Source organism: Notolepis coatsorum, assembly GCF_963971535.1.
Source record: "Notolepis coatsorum genome assembly, chromosome: 3".
Taxonomy (NCBI): domain Eukaryota; kingdom Metazoa; phylum Chordata; class Actinopteri; order Aulopiformes; family Paralepididae; genus Notolepis; species Notolepis coatsorum.
In genome coordinates, this window is record NC_140167.1 from 91,949,653 (window position 1) to 91,970,094 (window position 20,442).

At 49.5% G+C, this 20,442-nt stretch overlaps 1 protein-coding gene across 3 annotated transcripts in view; it reads right to left on the reverse strand.

Annotated features, from left to right (window-relative positions):
• LOC311224639 (von Willebrand factor A domain-containing protein 5A-like) overlaps positions 1 to 20,442 on the reverse strand; it is a 147,376-nt gene that overhangs the window by 60,037 nt on the left and 66,897 nt on the right. The window lies entirely within an intron of this gene.

The window sequence follows — 20,442 nt, forward strand, 5'->3', positions numbered from 1 at the left end:
ACAACGCCCGATCCCCACCCATCAGTTTCCCACCCCCTAATACGGCCAATGTGTATTAGTATGAACGACCAGCTAAACTGAAAGCAATGTGGAGCGCTGGGCTCGAACAAAGCCCAGCGTCTCCGTCATTCGTGGCGAGCGCCTTGCCCACTACGCCACGTAGCCGCCCTTGACATCAACTATCTATCATTCAATATGTGAAAAAGAATACATTTTTTCATCCATACATTCCCGTCTTATACCGTGGTGAATATAAGTATGGTTTTAGATTTGTCTGGGGTAATTCCCGAAAGGCTGAGTAATAGCCTTATACATCAATTCTACTAAAAGCGTTGCCGTTTCTTGCCTGGACATGGACACGCTACTATTCCCAAACCAAATCTATATATCATAGGTATTATGTTTCATCATGAATGCATGAAAGGGTGGGGGGGGGGGGTAATTTTTTTATGCTTTGATCGTCACCAACGGCATACGTTGTGGAGTAATGTTACACACACACCGGGGTTAGAAATTAACGGGGGCTTGTGGCAAAATGCCAGTGAAAATGGACAAAATGCCCTCGAAAATCAGTTAAGGGGGGCACAAAATGCCCCCGACAGTTTACTAATTATATATATATATTTATACATTATATATTTTTTACCGGGGAAATCTGTTGAAGTCCGACATATTTAAATATCTCCGAAAATAATTCCCTCACGACCTGTGGTTTGCTGATGAGAATGGCTTGGTGCTTAGCGAGAAGCATGCAACTGCAGAGCCGCAGAGCTCACAGTTGAGCCCGCACAGTGCAATACTCCAATTCAGCAATTGGCAATTCAGCCACTGGGTGGGTGGCGCTGCTGAGCGGTCCCCAGACCGGACCTGAGAGCGCCGCTGGCTCTGCGGCTCTGCAGTTGCATACTATTGCATACTATACGATTGTCATTGGTTTCAGCGATCACGCAACGTTGAACCCCATGATAATGTTGCCGTCTCTCTCTGCCAAATTTCTCAGTTCTTTGCTTGATATATAATTAATACAAATGTCCAATATAACGGAATTCGTTAGCTTATAAAAATGTCATTATAACAGACTGCTGTTAATGTTTAGAAATCATGCCTGTGTTTCCTTCCTGGAATTTGAAGAGCCTCCAATTGATATCAAGCCCTGCCCTCTTTTTTTTATCCTCCAATAACAACTGTTTCTTCCCACGGACAAACTTTGCAATAATATGTCGTTTTTGAATAAACAAACAAACTGTCCTCGGAGGGAAATGTATAGTGTGCGTATGTGTGTGCGTGTTTGTGTGTGTGAGTGGGGGGGGGGGGGTGTAAACAAAATTAATAAAAAAATAAACAGTTAAACAGTAACTTTTCACTGTTCCTAATTTTTCTCTGAGGACAGAAGTTTGTATATTCAATCAAATTTTTTCACTTCAGAGTTCTAAATTTCTAAGATAAACACAGCAATGGCTGAGTGGGCACGGCTAAAAAAAGTGCTGAAAAAATAAGCACAGGGCAACTGGCGGTCAAGGTTGTTTGGAACCTGGAAAGAGGAGTTCAAAAATATCATTCACCTCTTCGAAATAATCGAGGTTCTTCCACTGGCAACAACCAAAGTGGAGAGATCTTTTTCCCTCATGAACCGGATTAAAAATGACTGGCGAAACAGGCTGGAGACATCCACACTATACCATTTGATGGTAATTTACCTTGAGGGCCCACCTGAGGGGGAGATGAACTTGGAGCCTGCCATTGCGAAGTGGTTCAAGGCAGGAGATAGGGCGAGGAGGCCCAACATTAAGCCCTATGGCCCCCCAAGATGCCTCATGCTCTTGATTTGATTCGATTTATTAATTATTTAAGGCCGTTACCTCCATGTTGTTCAGGCTGTTACCTCTCTGTTGTTCAGGTTGTTACATCTGTTTAATTTAACCAAATCTTTAAATTTCAGATTTTGACTTTTAACAAAAACAATTGGTATGATCGCTATAATCAGCAAGCATGATGTACAACCCTTATAGCTATTTTTTTTTGCAGTATGCTTATCTTTTGTAGGTTGGTTTTATATGTATTCACAATATGAGCTGTGTTGTGAATGTGAATAAAATAATAAAATGAAGTTAACTGTTTGAGGTCATTAATTGAGTTGTATTTTTTAAATGATAAGGATGTTTAATAACCGTTTATCATAAAAATTCAGTGCCCCCGAAATACAAAAAAAGCCCCCGAAAATCAATTAAGGGGGGCAAATTTAATTTTATTTAATTTCTAACCCTGACACACGTTGCGATCAAGGTGAAGACATGGTTGGATCAACGCACGATTGATATCATATAGCCCTTACCTTCACTAGGATGTACCCCAAAAAGAATATTGCAATTATCTGATCGTGAGTCCCAGTATTGGTGTCGTGTCGCCAACATAATCCACCACACATCATGCATCGGGAGCATTTGACGCTTCTCAATCCGATCGTTATAACTGCTCCATTCGCCCGACAAAAAAAAGTGCGACTGGAGACATTTGGCCGTTACACAGGCCAAGATACAAGGTTTCAAAGGGTGTTCGATACCGCCATCTAGCTGGATGCGGCCGGTATTGCACTTTAGCGATCTCAGACTCATTCCCTATGGCAGTGCTTCTCAAACTTTTTCTGTCAGGCCCCCCTTTAACCCAGCCCAGCATTTATCAAAGAGATGTGGTTTTTTCTTAAGATTGAACATTATTTTCTCTGATGCCATGTACGAAGAGATTTCACTAAGCCACATAGACATGGGGGGGGGACTCAGCACTCTTCCACAGCATGGCAATACACTTGTTCCCTGCAATCATGGCCAATTTAATGATCCGCACCTTGCCTCTCTTTTCTGGAGAAATGTCAGACGTGTCTCCTAATAATGCTAATTTAGGTGTACATGGGATCTCAAACCCTGTGACCTCTTCGAGAATCTCCCAAATTGAGCCCCAGTAAGGTCTCAGTTTGTTACATTCCCAGAACATGTGGAGCAGGCTACCTGTTTCCATTGAGCACCTAGGGCAAAGGTCAGAGATAGCATCATTCATCCTGTGAAGTCTTTCCGGCGTAAAATAGGTTCTATGGAGAATGTTAAATTGCATACGTTTATGTCGAGTGTTATATGAAAAAGATAGTGCAGACTCACATAGTGATTCCCATTCATCTTCATCAAAGGTACATTCCAGGTCCCGCTCCCATTTGTTCTTGGCGTTTAGGGGTATAATTTCTGTACTGGTCAGAATTCTATCATATGTTAATGATAGGATGCCTCTAGTGTGAATATGTGTATGGCTGTTTGCCGTTGGGTTGCACGACGAAGGATAATAATGATGATCTAAACGTTGATTTCAGGAAGATCCGATAATCAGGCGAAAAATGACAACGTGTTTATTGAATTACACAAAAACGCTGTTTGTGTCTTTTCCCTGGAATTACTCAGAAGCAACCAAACTAAATTCATATTCAAAACGGTATAAAACGGAAATGTACAGATGAAAAAATTATCGTTTTTTGCACGTTGACCAGAAGCAACTCAATGAGACTCGACGGCGTTATTAGACCCATAGCTATACTATAAAATATAGGTTTAGCTCTACAAACTACAACTACGTTTACATGGGTTTAAAGGCCGGCACGGAAGGGGTCACTTCCCGGAAGGGTGTGGCACTCAATGTGTTAAAATAAAAATAAAATTATTTCTTGAATTTCAAAGACTTTTTAAGCACCTTGTTAAAAAATTTGCTGTTTTCAAGGAATTCAAAGAATTCCATTCTTTTGTAGAAAATCAAGCACTTTTAACACTTTAATCGCCGGAGACGCCGAATCTCGTCATTCCCCGCCATGCTCATTCTGCCGAAGACGCCGTAACACGTCTTTGATATCAATATTTCAAAAATCTGTGATCGAAATCATATTTCTCCCCCGGGGACCTGAGATATACTGCTGAGCTCCACTCAACTCTCTAACGGTTCAAGAGCGCCATCTGGTGGCCGATCGGCAGATCGCCCAACAGGAAGTGATCTGTGGATGAAGTGGTGCTCACCCATATTTCGTCCGGGCACTCGCTATCGTTAGAGGGACTCCATCTTGACACAGTGAACACCGATCGGTGCAAATAACTCGATAAACAACATGATTTGGACGTATATACTATTATACAACCTGGAAATGGATCGGGTATTTATACATCCCATAATAGGAATATCTCTGCTCCACGCTAATCGCCCAACGGCGCGAGGAAGATACGGTAAGATCCAGCGTTATTTTCCAACGTGTTCTTTAATAACTGCTCTGATGATCATATCACCCACACTAGATGAATGATATAACGTTGCCCACGGAATTATAAAAGACCCCCCGCCCATCCGGTCAACATCAGATCATACGTAGTAACTCCTAGAAGCACATCCAGTTGACATTTTTTATCTCGCACAGATTCCTACCAAACTGTATTTGATCATCAATATAATGCATTTAGGGCTATAAATCAAGTTCTGGAAAAAGCTGCAAAAAACGATAAAAACATACTTATACTTTAGACCGTATTTTAGTATGAATATGTGAATGAAAAAGTATAACGTTGCTACACCCTGAACAATAGATATAGGACATTGAATGGGCCATAATAATGTCAATTTAGCAATACAATTTAAAAAGTTATAGCCCTGCAAAGAAGGGGAACTTCTCCATAGACAAATAGAGATGGCGAGGGATGGTAAATTATGAATTTAACCATGGCGATCAAAGTGTTAAGCACTTCAAGGACCTTGTGCGAACCCTGATTCCAGCAAAACCAGAGTCAAGAATGGCCTGAACATACAAGAACGGTAAAGCAATGGAGCATGTTGACTGTTCGTACACACATTGTTGAGCCTGCACAATGAAGAAGGCCTGAGAGACGTATTATCTGTTTTCAAGGAAACTATAAAAGAAGGAAGGGTCATCACATCAGAACACATTTTTATCCTCCTTGTAACTGAGGGGTTACAAAACCCTGACTGTATTAAAGATTGTGATAGATTAAACCACTGCTAGTTATGTACTTTAATTACTGGCCAGACAGTACATCAAATATATATGGTGAACACCCACAAGAACACGGCATTGACACAGAAATAGTATTTGAGGGTAATTTATTATTATTAGGCAACGTTAGGTTACAGAATGAGAATTAGGGTCGCGCTTGTATGGCGAAGAATATACGTAAAGTCAGTCAAGAGCATGAGTCACTAAGAATAGCAGGAATCCTACGATGGGTCTAAGTTGACACCACCTGTCGTATAGTAGCAATTATATAGGGCAACACTGGTACCGACTGGAGACAATGGGTTCCCTCCGGGGTGTAAGGCCTGGAGGGTAGAGGAATGTTCGGGTACTCCGTCTGATTCAATGAGGAATAAAGAGACTCCAGGTACAGGAGTCGGTCCTTGTAAACTCCCTTGATCAGCAGCAAAAGCAATAATTGTAATCCAAATGCCCGACAGCATTGATGACAGCTAGCCAGCCCCGTCCACGAGGCAGGCCCGAGTTGTAATCCTCACAAGGTTGAATCCCAAACGATAGTGGAAATCAACGATGCTCTTCTCCGGGTACCACGTTCCAAATCAATATAATCCAACCAGGAATGGTTCTGCAATCGCCGACGCCGATTCTCCTGTGTACATATCCAACGGTTCTCCGCCTAGGACTCCTCGGGTGTGGGCGACGTATTTAGGCCACACAGCCTGGTTAACACTTTGGTTGCCTAAGGTTAAATTAATGATATACCATAGATTGCCAGCGCTATTTGTCTATGGAGAAAGTCCCCTTCTTTGCAGGGCTATAACTTTTTAAATTCTATTGCTACATTGCCATTATTAGGGCCCATTCAAAGTCCTATATGTATTGTTCATTGTGTAGCAACGTTAAACTTTTTCATTCACATATTCATAGTAAAGTATGGTCTAATGTATAAGTATGTTTTCATCTCTTTCTGCAGCTTTCTCCAGAACGTGATATATAGCCCCAAATGCATTATATTGATGATGAAATACAGTTTGATGGCAATCAGCGCGATATAAAAAATTCCAACTAGACGTACTTCTAGAAGTTACTACACGTCATCTGATGTTGACCGGATGGGCGAGGGGGCGTTTATAATTCCGTGGGCAGCGTTATACCAATCATCTAATGTGGGTCAAATGTTGATAATATCAGTTATTATCGAAGACGGTAACGTTACACGCTGAAACTCACCCCAGTCTCCGCGCGCCGTTGGGCGATCATCGTCGAGTAGAAATTTTATCATTATGGGATATATTATTACCCGGTCCATCTCCAGCTTGTATAATGGTATATACGTCCAAATCATGTTGTTTATCGAGTTATTGGCAATCGATCGCTATGTAGAGTGACGAGCTAGAGTCACGGGACATGTACCGAGTGGCCGGAAGCAATACGGACGTCTAGCAAAACCTCTAGTGCGCTTCCTGTTAAGCGCTTGCGCCGATCGGCCACCAGATGGCGCTCCTGAACCGCCAGAGAGCTCAGTGGGTCCTGCTGGTGGATCTCAGGCCAGCGGAGGGACATTATGAATCCGATCGCAGATTTTTGAAATATTGATATAAAGACGACGTACAGCGTCCCCCGGCAACTTTAGCATGGCCAGCAAAGACGTCTAAAGACGGCTCCCGGCACCCAAAGTGTTAAGTGCACTAGCTAAAGACACAACGAACCGTTGGGTAATGCTACACACGAAAGAACTGTGGCCGCACGATACACAATAAATGATCGACTATTTACTTCACATTAGATTAAGTCGAACTCAACGTTACTTCACTAAACTCGGACACTTCTACCATTCTATTCGCACGCGGTTCTCAATGCTCTGTTAGACGCAAGATTGCTCACTTCACTGCGCGTTGACTCGTGGTGAAGGTGGGTAAGGTACTGAACGTAACTGAATTGAACTAAGCGACTAAGCACGGTGTGCGCACCTTGCGCTGTATTTATACTTAAGTGAATATCTAGTCCCAACCTCAGTCCTTGTCTCGTATTACTACGCTGACTCCGGGCATGTTCCGACATGCCTGCAGTTGTCTTTGAACTTGCCGTTGGGGGCTTGCGCGCTGGCGCCTGGGGGCGCTGTCCAATAGGAGAGCGAATATTACTCTGGTCTGAACGCAGGTAAAGGGATATTCCGTGTATATATATAAATAATATACAAAGTATATCAAACAATAAAGGGATATTCTCAGTTTAATCTGGCCCTTCACAACAGCCGCCTCCTAATTAGTCCGCACCTAATTAGTTAAAGGAAGACAGATTAATAGTCCAGTCAACTGCTCAATGTCTGTTGTGGGGAGTAGGGCAATCTACAAAGTCAGTGGGTCATGATCGTCATCAGGGGAGTCAGGGAGCCTCGGCAACTCTATCAGCCTCGCCACGGGTCGGGTGTAGGTCCGCCCCTGGACAATAACTTCTGCCGCTCTGACCTTTCCGTCGGCACCAGTGATCACTTTGCTTACGCGGCCGGCTGGCCACATAGCTCGGGGTAGTGACTGGTCTATGATCATAACGACTGTGTCCACTTGTAAGTTGTCTCCATCTTTTACCCATTTCTGGCGGGTTTGGAGAGACGGTAGGTAGTGGAGGAGGAAACTGTTCCAAAACTTGTCAGCCAATACTTGACTGTACCTCCACATTCTTCGGCCGTTCGCTTCTTCGGGTCTGTACACCGTCTGTGGAAGCGCGGGGTCCAGCCGCCCCATCAAGAGAGTGTTGGGGGTGACTGGGTCGACATCTGCTACATCACTTGAGACGTAACCGAGGGGCTTTGAGTTCAATACTCCCTCGATCTCCGTGAGGACTGTCGTGAGGACTTCTTCAGCCACGGTCTGGGCCCCAAGCACGGCGTACAGAGCTGTCTTTATGGAACGTACTTCTCTTTCCCAGGTTCCCCCGAAGTGAGGGGCGTTCGGGGGGTTAAACTGGAAGTCGATCTGAGAAGGAGCGAGGTGGGTCTTAAGTTCTGGACCCATGGCTTGGAAGCTCTCTCTCAGCTCTCTTTCTCCGCCTTTGAAGTTTGTCCCGTGATCAGACAACAACGTAGACGGTTTTCCTCTTCGCGCTGTGAATCTCCGGAAGGCCATGAGGAATGAATCCGTACTCATGGTCGGAAGGAGTTCTATGTGTATTGCTCGGGTGGTCATGCACTTGAATACAATGCCCCACCTCTTCTCCGTCCCTCTTCCTTTCTTCACGTAGAGCGGGCCGAAGCAGTCCACGCCCGTGGAGTGAAAGGGCTTCTCGCCGAGTCGGAGGCGACAGGGAGGCAGGTCTGCCATCATGGGTATACTGGGCTGTGCTCGCCACTTGCGACAGTCTAGACAGGTCCGCTGGAAGCGTCGTACTGCTTCTCTTCCTTGCAGTATCCAATAGCGACGTCGGATCTCAGCGAAGACTCTCTCTGCCCCAGCGTGGTGCACATCCTCGTCGTATTTCTTTATGATGAGCTCAGTGACCTTGTGTCGGCTGTTGAGGACTATAGGAAACTTGATGTCATCCGTTAAGTCCGGGGCCCGTCTCAGACGACCACCCACCCTGATGAGGCCATGGGTGTCGCGCTCGGGGGCCAAGTGGAGCAGTCTGCTGTCTGACGGGATTGGCTTTGTTCCCTGCAGGCAGTCTAGCTCGTCGGGGAACGAGTCTCTTTGGGCTCGCTGTAGCAGAAGGAGTTCTGCCTCTTCGTAGTTCGCTGCGTTAATGTCGGTAGTGGGGGGGACCTCAGGGTGGTGCCACAGGAATGTCTTTAGCTGCGCACTCTCAAAGGTGAGGCAGTCGTCTATGTTAGGGTCAGTGGGGACTGGGGTGTGCGTCAACCCACAGAACATAGATTTCTTGATCTCTGCCTCCTCTTGACTAGCCTCCCGAGGGGTGGGGGTAGGCCACTCTTCCTCCGGGAGCTTGAGGAACTCAGGACCGTCACTGTAGATATTGTGACGTGTGAGGTCATCTAGGGACATCCCCCGTGTGATGACATCGGCTGGGTTCTGTTTCGTGTCCACGTACCTCCAGCACGCTGATCCTACTAGGTCTTGAATCTCTGTGATTCTGACTCCCACGAAGACCTTGTATCTACAAGAATTGGACTGGATCCATGTGAGTACGGTCATGGAGTCTGACCACAAGATTGTTCTTTGCACCGGGATGGTGAGTTCACGTTGGATTAGCGTGGCGAGTTGCGCACCTACCAGAGCTGTGCAGAGCTCTAGACGCGGGATCGATTGTTGCTTGCGGGGGGCTATCCTTGAGCGAGCCAGGATGAAGGCTGTGTGTATTTCTCCTCCCTCCTCTCGGGCCCGCAAGTAAGCCACCGAACCGTAGGCCACTTCTGAGGCGTCGCTGAAGACGTGCAGGTCCATCTGGCACGTCTCCAGCCGCACTGTGGGTGGGAAGTAGCTTCGGCGTATGTTCACATTTTGGAGCGAGTTGAGTTCTCTCTCCCACTCTCTCCAGGTGGAAGCTAGGTGGTCGGGTATGGGGTCGTCCCAGCCCTGTTCCTTGTCCCACAGCTCTCGCACAATCATTTTCGCCCGAGTGGTGTAAGGTAGGATACACCCCAGCGGGTCGTATTGACTTGCGAGTGTTCTGTATACGCTCCGTCTGGTGGTCGGTAGAGGGGTCGACCTTCCCTGCTCCGTGGTCAGGGGTGTGTATTTGTAATGGAGCGAGTCTGTTTTGAAGCGCCAGACTAGGCCCAATGTCATTTCCTGTGCTTCACCTGGGGTGGTCGCCATCCAGGTCTCGCTGCTTGCTGCCTTTGTCTCTGGGGAGAGGCTGCGAAGTACTTGAGGGTCACTGCTGGCCCACTGCCGGAGATCAAAGCCGCCTTTGATCAGTGAGGCGCGGAGCTTGAGCAGGAGGGCTTCGGCTTCTTCTGGCGTCGAGACGCTTTGCAGACAGTTGTCCACGTAGAAACTCCTCTCTACACTTTGTCTGACCTCCTCGTCAGCTTCAGGGTCTTCTGTCACATGTTTTTGCAGTGCGAAGGTAGCACAGCATGGGCTGCATGTGGTTCCGAAGGGGAGGACCTCCCATTGGTAGATGGATGGTTGCTCATCTTTGATCCTCTCTCTCCATAGGAACCACAGCAAGGGCTTGTCCTCCTCCACTAGTCGCACCTGCAGGAACATCCCTTTGATGTCGCCGCTGATGGCCACCTTGTCTTGGCGGAAACGTAGTAGTACGCCGAGGAGAGAGGGGCCGAGTGTTGGGCCGGGCAAGAGTTCTTTATTCAGATTCTGTAGTCCGATCTGGTAGCTGCAGTTGAATACAATGCGATCCTTGCCGTTGTGGTGGACCTTGTGGTGGGGCACGTACCAAGATTCGATCGTCTGGTCGGCCTCTTGAATGTCAATTTTCTTTATGTGTCCCGCTGTGATCAGCTTGTCGATCTCAGCGCGGTACACCGTGGCTTGAGTGGGGTCTTTGGCTAGACACCGCTCGGTGTTCAGTAGATATCGCTCTGTCGCTTCTTTTGAGGCGTGGAGGGTGGGCATACCCTCTCGCCTCAAGAGTGGAGTTGCGTATCTCATCACTCCATTGACCTCGACTCTCTTTGTCCTCTGCTCGAGGAGGGTTATGGCATAAGTGTCTTCCTTTGAGCAAACGAGTTTCTTTTCATTCTTAAAGGGCATCGCGTCTAATGTCCATAGCCTCTCGACGTGCTGTAAGAGGGTGGTGTCTTCTTCGTTTATCCTCGTGTAGAGACAGCGAGTGGCTGTCGGTCGGCTGGAAGACCCGGAGAGGGGGCCCTGTAGTGTCCAACCCAGGCGGGTCTCGACCGCTGCTGGACAGCCTCTGGGCCCGATGTGGACCCGGTTCGTTGGGACGATGAGGTGTGCGTGGTCGGATCCTATGAGCAGGGTCGGGGTGGCGTCGTCGATGAGCGGTATAGGTAGTTGACGTAGGTGCACGTATTTTTCCATCAGCTTTGGGATGGGGTAGGTGTACTGTGACAGGCCTATGTCGTGGCTGGTGAAGGCGTTAGTGATGCTATACTGCTTCTCGGGCTGCCCGACCGCTGCTATCGTGAAGGAGACATTTTCACCCTTTATGGTCTTCAGGTCTCTTCTAATGGTACGGATTGTCATTGTTTCTTCGCTCCCCCGCAGACCCAGCCGGGCTGCGGTGGATGCGAGGAGGAGAGTCTTTTCTGACCCATCGTCTAGGACGGCGTAAGTGTCCATGACCTTGTCCTCGTAGCGTAAGATCACTCGGACCACCTTCAAGAGCACTCCGGAGCTCCCGCTCTTCGCAGGGTCCATGTTACGAAGGATCAGATTAAACCGAGTATATATATTTATTTGTTGATATATATTGAATAGTATTTGTATATCGTTTGATATCCCTTGTATATTCCTTGTACATATACACGGAATATCCCTTTAGCCTACTATAGCCCATAATAGTTCATTCTCCTATTGGACAAAGGACCAGGCGCCAGGGGACCAGCCCCCGGAGTCAAGTTCAAAGTTACCGACAAGACATGTCTGTACTAGCCCCGGCCCTGCCCAGGGATACGGCGACAGAAATGAGAGTGGCACTATTTGTTCACCGTGCATATAAATATGGCGTAAGTGAATACAGAGGCACTTAGTCAGAAACTTAGTAACCAACGTGAAGCCTCACCCACGATACGACGTGCGGTGAAGTATGGCCTGTTTGGCCCCAGAATAGCATTGAGACCGCGTGCGAATTAATAACTGAATTGTCAGAGTTTGGCACTGTACCGTCGAGTGCGACGTATTTCTATTAAGTTAATAATAGTCTATTGTGTATGGTGCATCGTGCGGTTAGAGTTCTAAAGTGACCAGCATCTCCAACGCTTCCTCGTGTTAGCTAGATTCTTATCCAGGCTGGGCCGACCACATGGCGCTTTCATCCGAGGAGATCTAGGCGAGGACCGAATGGACATGTACACTGGATTACCTACCCGACGTCTGCATAGCCCTGTGCGGCTGGAATATATATTTGCTTTGGTACTGTGATTTGTGGAGCGGATAATCGCCGACGCCTGTGAGTGTTGGATTTACCCCCGAGAGGAGTCAGGGTCGAGTCGGCGCTCAGAGAGCCTGAGGCCGCCTAGCTTTCTTTACTGTGGAGCTACAGCCTACAAGAGAACCAAGCTGTATTCGTCTGCGGATCAAGAGTCTATCGCACTGTCTTCTGTACTCGAAGTCTCCCTAGATATCGTTGACCAGACGTTCTACTACCGACAGCTCTCCTACCCCCCCTGCCGGCTTACAACCGGGAGGACCCCTTCCAGTATATCCCGCTATATCATTAAGTGTACCATAGATATAATTCCCTAAGAGCCAGGTTGTATACTTGCCTCCTGCGTAACCAGAGAATGGACATTCAGTGTTGATTTGCCTACGAATACTAATTTGCCTTACAAGTGCAATCAAATGTAATATAAGTATCATATGTACCTTTTGCTCCATTAAATACTTGATTAATACCTTTGACTGGAACCGATTTCATTGTGGGAAGTGTTCATCATATTCATATATTGTGTACTGTATGGCCAGTAGTTAAAGTACATAAAGCGGTAGTGGTTTAATGATACCATACTTATCAATACAGTCAGGGAATTGTACCACTCAGTTACAGTCCATGTACATGACGTTCACTCTCGAGCTGCTTGGGGGTACGGGTTTCTTCTTGTTGCTGTCGTGTAGGACCTCCAAGTGGGCGCCGTCACACTTGCTGCATCTTTTCTTTAAGCAGCACTCAGCTGCCATATGGCTGTGCGCGCAGCGGAAGCAGCGGCGGTTGGCTTTGATCCACTGACTCACCTCGTCAGCGGTCAGCTTCTTGAAGGTGTCACATTGAGACAGCCAATGTTCCTTTTCACAGTACTGGCATACAATCTTCCACTTCCCCTTGGTCTGGGGGGTGCTGTGGTTCTTGTGCTGCGGCACTGACTCGGCCTGGTGCATAACGGTCACTGACCGGCGGTTATCGTTGGACCTCCGAGGTCCATCTCTTGGGCTAGATCCACTCCACCCGAATGTGTCCAGTCGTAGGCTACTAACTTCCCTTGCGAGGAAAGCGGCCAGGTCTAGGAGGGATGGCTCTGGGCCGTTGGGATCACGGTGGTCTCTCTGCCGCCGAAAACGCTCTTGGCGGGCTGGAGGGAGCTTCTCCAGTATTCGCTCCACATTAGAATTTGCATACAGTTCATATCTCCCCTTCTCCTTTTGAGACCCCAGCATCCCTACTAGGGATTGTACCTTGATAGAGAGGTCATCCAGTGCTCTATTGTGTTTGGCTGGGGCGAGGCGGTCGATATCCCGTATTTCTTGGATCACGTAATCCCATATGCGTCCATAACGCTGGTCGAGGGCCACCAGAGCCGCGGAGTATGGGGTGCTTGAGTTGGAATATGCCAGCGCTATGTTATGTGCTCTGGGCACCTTGAGATGCTTGAGGAGGATGGCATATTTGTACGACTCGTCGGGGACATCGGACATCATCAACATCCAAACACATGCGTAATTCCGTGTACTGTGCTCTGTCCTCGCGCGTAAAGTCTGGGAACGTCGGTGTGCCAAGGTACGACGCCATGGATGGCTGGTACATTGGTGAGCGTAGGGGAAGATGCCTCCTGGGCGAGTCTCCCCGTACGTGTGGTCGTGGGTTAGTACTTGGTGGGTACCAGAGGCCGGGTCCCCAGGTGCTGTTCCTCGGTGCTGACTGTACGTCAAGTCAAGTCAAGTCAAGAGTTTTAATTGTCACGGCATACAGGTATACAATGAAATGCGGGTGGTCTTGCCCGCAACGATGTGCAATACAGTGGTACATATAATAGAATCAAAAGAAGAAACAACATTGTGCAGTAACAGATAGCAGGTAACATGGAGTGACATCTCGGTATCTGTACATAGTTATTTACAGCGCATGTGTGACATGCTAGTTAGCTTTGGTAGTGCAATACACTGTTCCTGTTATTCTAATTTAAAGTGACCTTTCCTTTGGCCATAAGTGTGCGTGTGTGCGACATGAGTGTGTGCCCGCTCATGTTAAAGTGTTAAGTGGCTGCTCGTGTGTGAGCGTGCACAGTGTGCGTGTCGTGTGTGTGTTCATGTGTGCTTGTGTGTGGACAGTTCAATGTTCTGAGCACTCAATGTACATTGTTCATGGCTCTGATGGCCTGGGGGAAGAAGCTGAGCCTAAACCGCTCTGTCCTAGTAGCTGAGATTTGCAGGCGTCTGCCTGACCTCAGCAGCTGAAACAGGCTGTTATTGGGGTGGTGAGGGTCTTTCATTATCCTGCAGGCTCTGGATTTGCACCTCTTGTTGTATAGAACCTGCAGGGGGGGTAGTGCAATACCCGTGGTACGCTCGGCTGAGCGCACCACTTTCTGTAGGGCCTTCTTGTCCTGTGCCGTGCTGTTTCCATACCAGGCAGTGATGTTTCCGGTCAGGATGCTCTCTACAGCTCCTGAGTAGAAGGACTGGAGTATCTTCCCCGATACTCTGAACTTCCTTAACTGTCTCAGGTGGTAGAGACGCTGTTTCGCCTTCTTTACTACTGTGCCTATGTGTGTTGACCATGTCAGGTCCTCTGAGATGTGGACCCCCAGGTACTTGAAGCTGCTCACCCTGTCCACGGTAGCCCCGTTTATCATCAGTGGTGTGTGTGTCTCCTGCTGTCCTCTCCTATAATCCACGATCAGTTCCTTGGTTTTGCCAATGTTCAGGAGCAGGCTGTTGTCCTGGCACCAGCGTTCCAGTACCTCCACCTCCTCCCGGTAGGCCTTCTCGTCGTTGTCCGAGATCAGCCCCACCACCACCGTGTCATCTGCGAACTTCACTATGGAGTTGGAGCTGAACTTGGCCACACAGTCGTGTGTGTAGAGTGAGTACAGCAGGGGGCTCAGAACACAGCCCTGGGGGGACCCGATGCTCAGGGTGATGGTGTTGGAGGTCTGACCCCCCACCCTGACCGCCTGGGGTCTTTCGCTCAGAAAGTCCAGTACCCAGGCGCTCAGGGCGGAGCTCAGACCTAGCTCGATCAGCTTGTCCACCAGTCTGGTGGGGACTATGGTGTTGAACGCTGAGCTGTAGTCAATGAACAACAGTCTCACATAGCCCCCCTTCTGACGGTCAAGGTGCGAGAGGGTGCTGTGCAGTACCTGGGAGACCGCGTCGTCGGTGGACCTGTTTGTCCTGTATGCAAATTGCATAGGGTCCATATCACTGGGGAGGGAGGCACAAATGTGGTCCTTGACCAGCCTCTCGAAACATTTCATGACCACAGAGGTGAGTGCCACCGGTCTGTAGTCATTTGGACATGCTGGGGAGGGTTTCTTCGGCACAGGGATGATGGTAGACCTCTTGAAGCAGGCAGGGACCACTGACTCCGCCAGTGATTGATTAAATATGACGGTGAACACAGGGGCCAGCTGGTTGGCACAGGTCTTGAGTATACGTCCTGTTATGCCATCTGGGCCAGCAGCCTTCCTGGTGTTCACCTGCATAAATGCTCTTCTCACACTGTGTTCCGACAACGAGAGAGCGTCCCCCCCCCCTCGCGGTTGCCCCCCCCCCCTCCACAACAGCCGGCGCGCCAGTGACGTCACTAGCCGGAGAGCCAGCAGCGCCACTGTCTACACCAAACCGAGCGTAGAAGGTGTTGAGCTTGTCCGCGAGGGAGGCGTCGTCGCTCCCCATTGACGGGGCGCTGACTTTATAGTCAGTTATTGACTTCAGTCCCTGCCATAATCCTCTTGTGTCGTTTTGTGCCATTTGTGTCTCCAGTTTGTCAGCATATGTCCTCTTAGCAAGTTTGACTGCTTTGCGTAGAGTATAGACTGAAGCCTTATACTCCTCCATGTTTCCTGACTCTCTACCCAGGTTGTAGGCGGTGGTACGAGAGTTCAGAGCTGCTCTAATAGTGCTATCCACCCACGGTTTCTGGTTTGGGAAAATCCGCACCGTTTTCCTGAGGACAATACCATCAGCTATTGTTGTTATGTAGCACACCACTATGTCTGCTAGCTCACTGACGTCACTGGCACTTCCTATGAACATATCCCAGTCCGTGTCTGCAAGCACGTCCTTGAGCGTGGCCTCTGATTCGTCGGTCCACTTCTTAGTCTCACGTGACACGACGGCGTCACGTGATCTCTGTTGATATGCCGGAAATAGCAAGATGGAGTCATGATCGCTCGAGCTTGTGGACCCCGTTAATGGCGGAGCGGCTACTGCCTTGTAACCCGCTTTGAACGGGGAATAGCAGTGGTCGAGTGTGTTCTTCCCTCTGGTGGAGCAAGCGATGTGTTGGAAAAAGGACGGCATCACTTTCTTCAGGTTGGCCTGGTTGAAATCGCCGGCCACTACCATCGCTGCGTCTGGGTGTTTGATCTGGTGTCTGTTGAGATGATCGTGTAATTCGCCCAGCGCTTTGCCCGTGTTCGCGTGTGGGGGAATATACACGGCAGTCATGACGACTGCTGTGAACTCCCTCGGGAGGTGAAACGGACGACATAGGATAGAAAGATGTTCCAAGTCCGGCGAACACGAGTTTGAGAGGACCTGCACCCCCTCGGGATTAACCCAGGAATTGTTCGTGATGAGGCAGACTCCGCCGCCGATGGTCTTTCCTGAGCCAGCGTTGCGATCTGCACGTAAGACTGTGAAGGCATCCGAGGGAGAGACGCTTTTGTCTGGGGTCGTCGGCGTGAGCCATGTCTCTGTGAGACATATAATGTTGATGTCTCTCATCTCCCGTTGGAACCGGACCCTCGCTCTCAGATCATCCATCCTACCCTCCAACGAACGGGCATTCGCCAGAAAGATGGATGGAATTGCTGGGCGGTAAGCAGCTCTTTTTAGTCTCAATCTGATACCTCCTCGTCTCCCCCTGTGTCTTCTCCTGCCGTCGCCTTTGTTCTTTTCTTTGCCGCCATTCTCCCGTCTGATTTCTGCTGGCCATTCTAGGTCAAAAGTGTCTCCAAACTCCTCTTTGAGCCCGGGGTTCAGGTCCATAAGTGTCTGACGGTCGTATGACGTACCCGCCAGTGTTGCTTTAAATAAAAAAGTAGCAAAAACAAACATAATAGCTAAAAGTGAGTACATCGTTGCGGAGCTAAAACCAGAGGCGTCTGACCAGGGTCGCGTCCTCTACTGTGAGTGAGTTGGGTCGGGGGTTTGTAGTGCAGTGACTCGGGGCTGAAGTCGGGGCTGTACTGGGCCTCCTGGTCCAGAGTACGTTCTTGCTGGTGGGCTTGATATTCCTCCTCTTCCTCTTCCTCTTCTAGGTCCTGGAGTCTTCTAGTCAGTCTCTCGGCGACGTAGGCCGGTTCTTCCCGTTGGCTGGGTCTCGTATGGACCGGTCGGGGAGGGGGCTCGGAGACGTAGACAGGTTCCTCCTGTTGGCCGGGTCCCGGGTCGCTTTGTCGGGTAGGGGAAGGTGCCCTAGACCCTTGTCGTGATGATCTCCAGGAGCTCCGTGCGGAGAGAGGGGGTGTCGCCCTGGCGATCAATTGTTCTATCATCTGCGCCTGCAGCCCGTCGCGCTCTGCTTCGCGCTGGGCATTGGCGGCGTCGCGCTGTGCATTGGCGCGGTCTCGTTCGATGTTCTCTTCCGTCTGAAGGCGCCTCTCCAGTCTTATGCGGTCGTCCTCACTCCTTTGTTGCGCCTGGAGGCGCTCTCGTTCAGTTGCAGAGTGTTCGCGCTCACTAAGGGCTTGCGCTTGGAGTTGCGCGTGAAGGCGCTCTCGTTCCGCTGCAGAGTGTTCGCGCTCGCTTAACTGTTGCGCCTGGAGGCGCTCTCGTTCCGCTGCAGAGTGTTCGCGCTCGCTTAATTGTTGCGCCTGGAGGCGCTCTCGTTGTTCGCGCTCGCTCATCTGTTGAGCCTGGAGGCGCTCTCGTTCCATGGCAGAGTGTTCGCGCTCACTTAATTGTTGCGCCCGGAGGCGCTCTCGTTCCACGGCAGAGTGTTCACGCTCACTAAGGGCTTGCGCTTGGAGTTGCGCGTGGAGGCGCTCTCTTTCCGTGGCAGAGTGTTCGCGCTCACTAAGCGTCTTTGCTTGAAGCCGGTCGCGCTCACCCTGAAGTCGGTCTCTTTCGGTGGAGGCCATCAGTGTGGCGATCAAGGCTTGCGCCAGTCTCTGGTCCGCCTCGCTGGGGGATGACACTGACGGAGGTGATCGGGTGCTGACAGGGCTTGTTGGAGATCTGTTCTCCTGGCGCGCTCCGAGGTCTATCTCCTGGGCGCGGTTCTCTTCTCTTGGTTGTGTGTCGGGTTCTATCCCTGGAGCGCTTTCTTTATCCTGGAGCGCTCCGGGGTCTATCCCGGTGACGCTGTCTGGAGGTATAGTCACGTCATGTCCCACCTGGTCCCCCCCCGTGAGCTGAGTCAGTTTCGTTTGAACCCACTGGGGTCTCTACTGGCAGGGTCGCTTTAGATAAGCTAGGGGGTAGAACGAAAGCGAATTCCTCCAGATATGGAGGTAGCTGACGTTTGCGCTGCGGGCATTCTAGCTTAGGGGAGCCGCTTGGGGAGTGTTCACCGCTGGCCATGTTAATATTAATATTATATTAAATATTACACAGATACCCTCCGGCTCGAAGGACCAATTGTAACTGAGGGGTTACAAAACCCTGACTGTATTAAAGATTGTGATAAACCACTGCTAGTTATGTACTTTAATTACTGGCCAGACAGTACATCAAATATATATGGTGAACACCCACAAGAACACGGCATTGACACAAAAATAGTATTTGAGGGTAATTTATTATTATTAGGCAACGTTAGGTTACAGAATGAGAATTAGGGTCGCGCTTGTATGGCGAAGAATATACGTAAAGTCAGTCAAGAGCATGAGTCACTAAGAATAGCAGGAATCCTACGATGGGTCTAAGTTGACACCACCTGTCGTATAGTAGCAATTATATAGGGCAACACTGGTACCGACTGGAGACAATGGGTTCCCTCCGGGGTGTAAGGCCTGGAGGGTAGAGGAATGTTCGGGTACTCCGTCTGATTCAATGAGGAATAAAGAGACTCCAGGTACAGGAGTCGGTCCTTGTAAACTCCCTTGATCAGCAGCAAAAGCAATAATTGTAATCCAAATGCCCGACAGCATTGATGACAGCTAGCCAGCCCCGTCCACGACCGTCAGACACTTATGGACCTGAACCTCGGGCTCAAAGAGGAGTTTGGAGACACTTTTGACCTAGAATGGCCAGCAGAAATCAGACGGGAGAATGGCGGCAAGGAAAAGAACAAAGGCTACGGCAGGAGGAGACACAGAGGGAGACGCGGAGGTATCAGACTGAGACTAAAAAGAGCTGCTTACCGCCCAGCAATTCCATCCATCTTTCTGGCGAATGCCCGTTCGTTGGAGGGTAGGATGGATGACCTGAGGGCGAGGGTCCGGTTCCAACGGGAGATGAGAGACATCAACATCATGTGTCTCACGGAGACATGGCTCACGTCGGCGACCCCGGACAAAAGCGTATCTTTCTCGGATGCCTTCACAGTCTTACGTGCAGATCGTACCGCTGCCTCAGGAAAGACCATCGGTGGCGGAGTTTGCCTTCTCACGAACAATTCCTGGGTTAATCCCGAGGGGGTGCAGGTTCTCTCAAACTCGTGTTCTCCGGACATGGAACATCTTTCTATCCTGTGTCGGCCGTTCCACCTCCCGAGGGAGTTCTCCGCGGTCGCCATGACCGCCGTATATATCCCCCCACACGCGAATACGGGCAAAGCGCTGGGAGAACTACACGACTATCTCAACAGACACCAGATCAAACATCCAGATGCAGCGATGGTAGTGGCCGGCGACTTCAACCAGGCCAACCTGAAGAAAGTGATGCCGTCCTTTTTTCAGCACATCGCTTGCTCCACCAGAGGGAAAAACACTCGACCACTGTTATTCCCCGTTCAGAGCTGGCTACAAGGCAGTAGCCGCTCCGCCATTAACGGGGTCCACAAGCTCGAGCGACCACGACTCCATCTTGCTATTTCCGGCATATCAGCAGAGATCACGTGACGCCGTCGTGTCACGTGAGACAAAGAAGTGGACCGACGAATCAGAGGCCACGCTCCAGGACGTGTTTACAGACACGGATTGGGATATGTTCAAAGGAAGCGCCAGTGACGTCAGTGAGCTAGCAGACACAGTGGTGAGCTACATCACAACAATAGCCGATGGTATTGTCCCCAGAAAAACTGTGCGGATTTTCCCAAACCAGAAACCGTGGGTGGATAGCACTATTAGAGCAGCTCTGAACTCTCGTACCACCGCCTACAACCTGGGTAGAGAGTCAGGAAACATGGAGGAGTATAAGGCTTCAGTCTATACTCTACGCAAGGCTGTCAAACTTGCTAAGAGGACATATGCTGACAAACTGGAGACACAAATGGCACAAAACGAC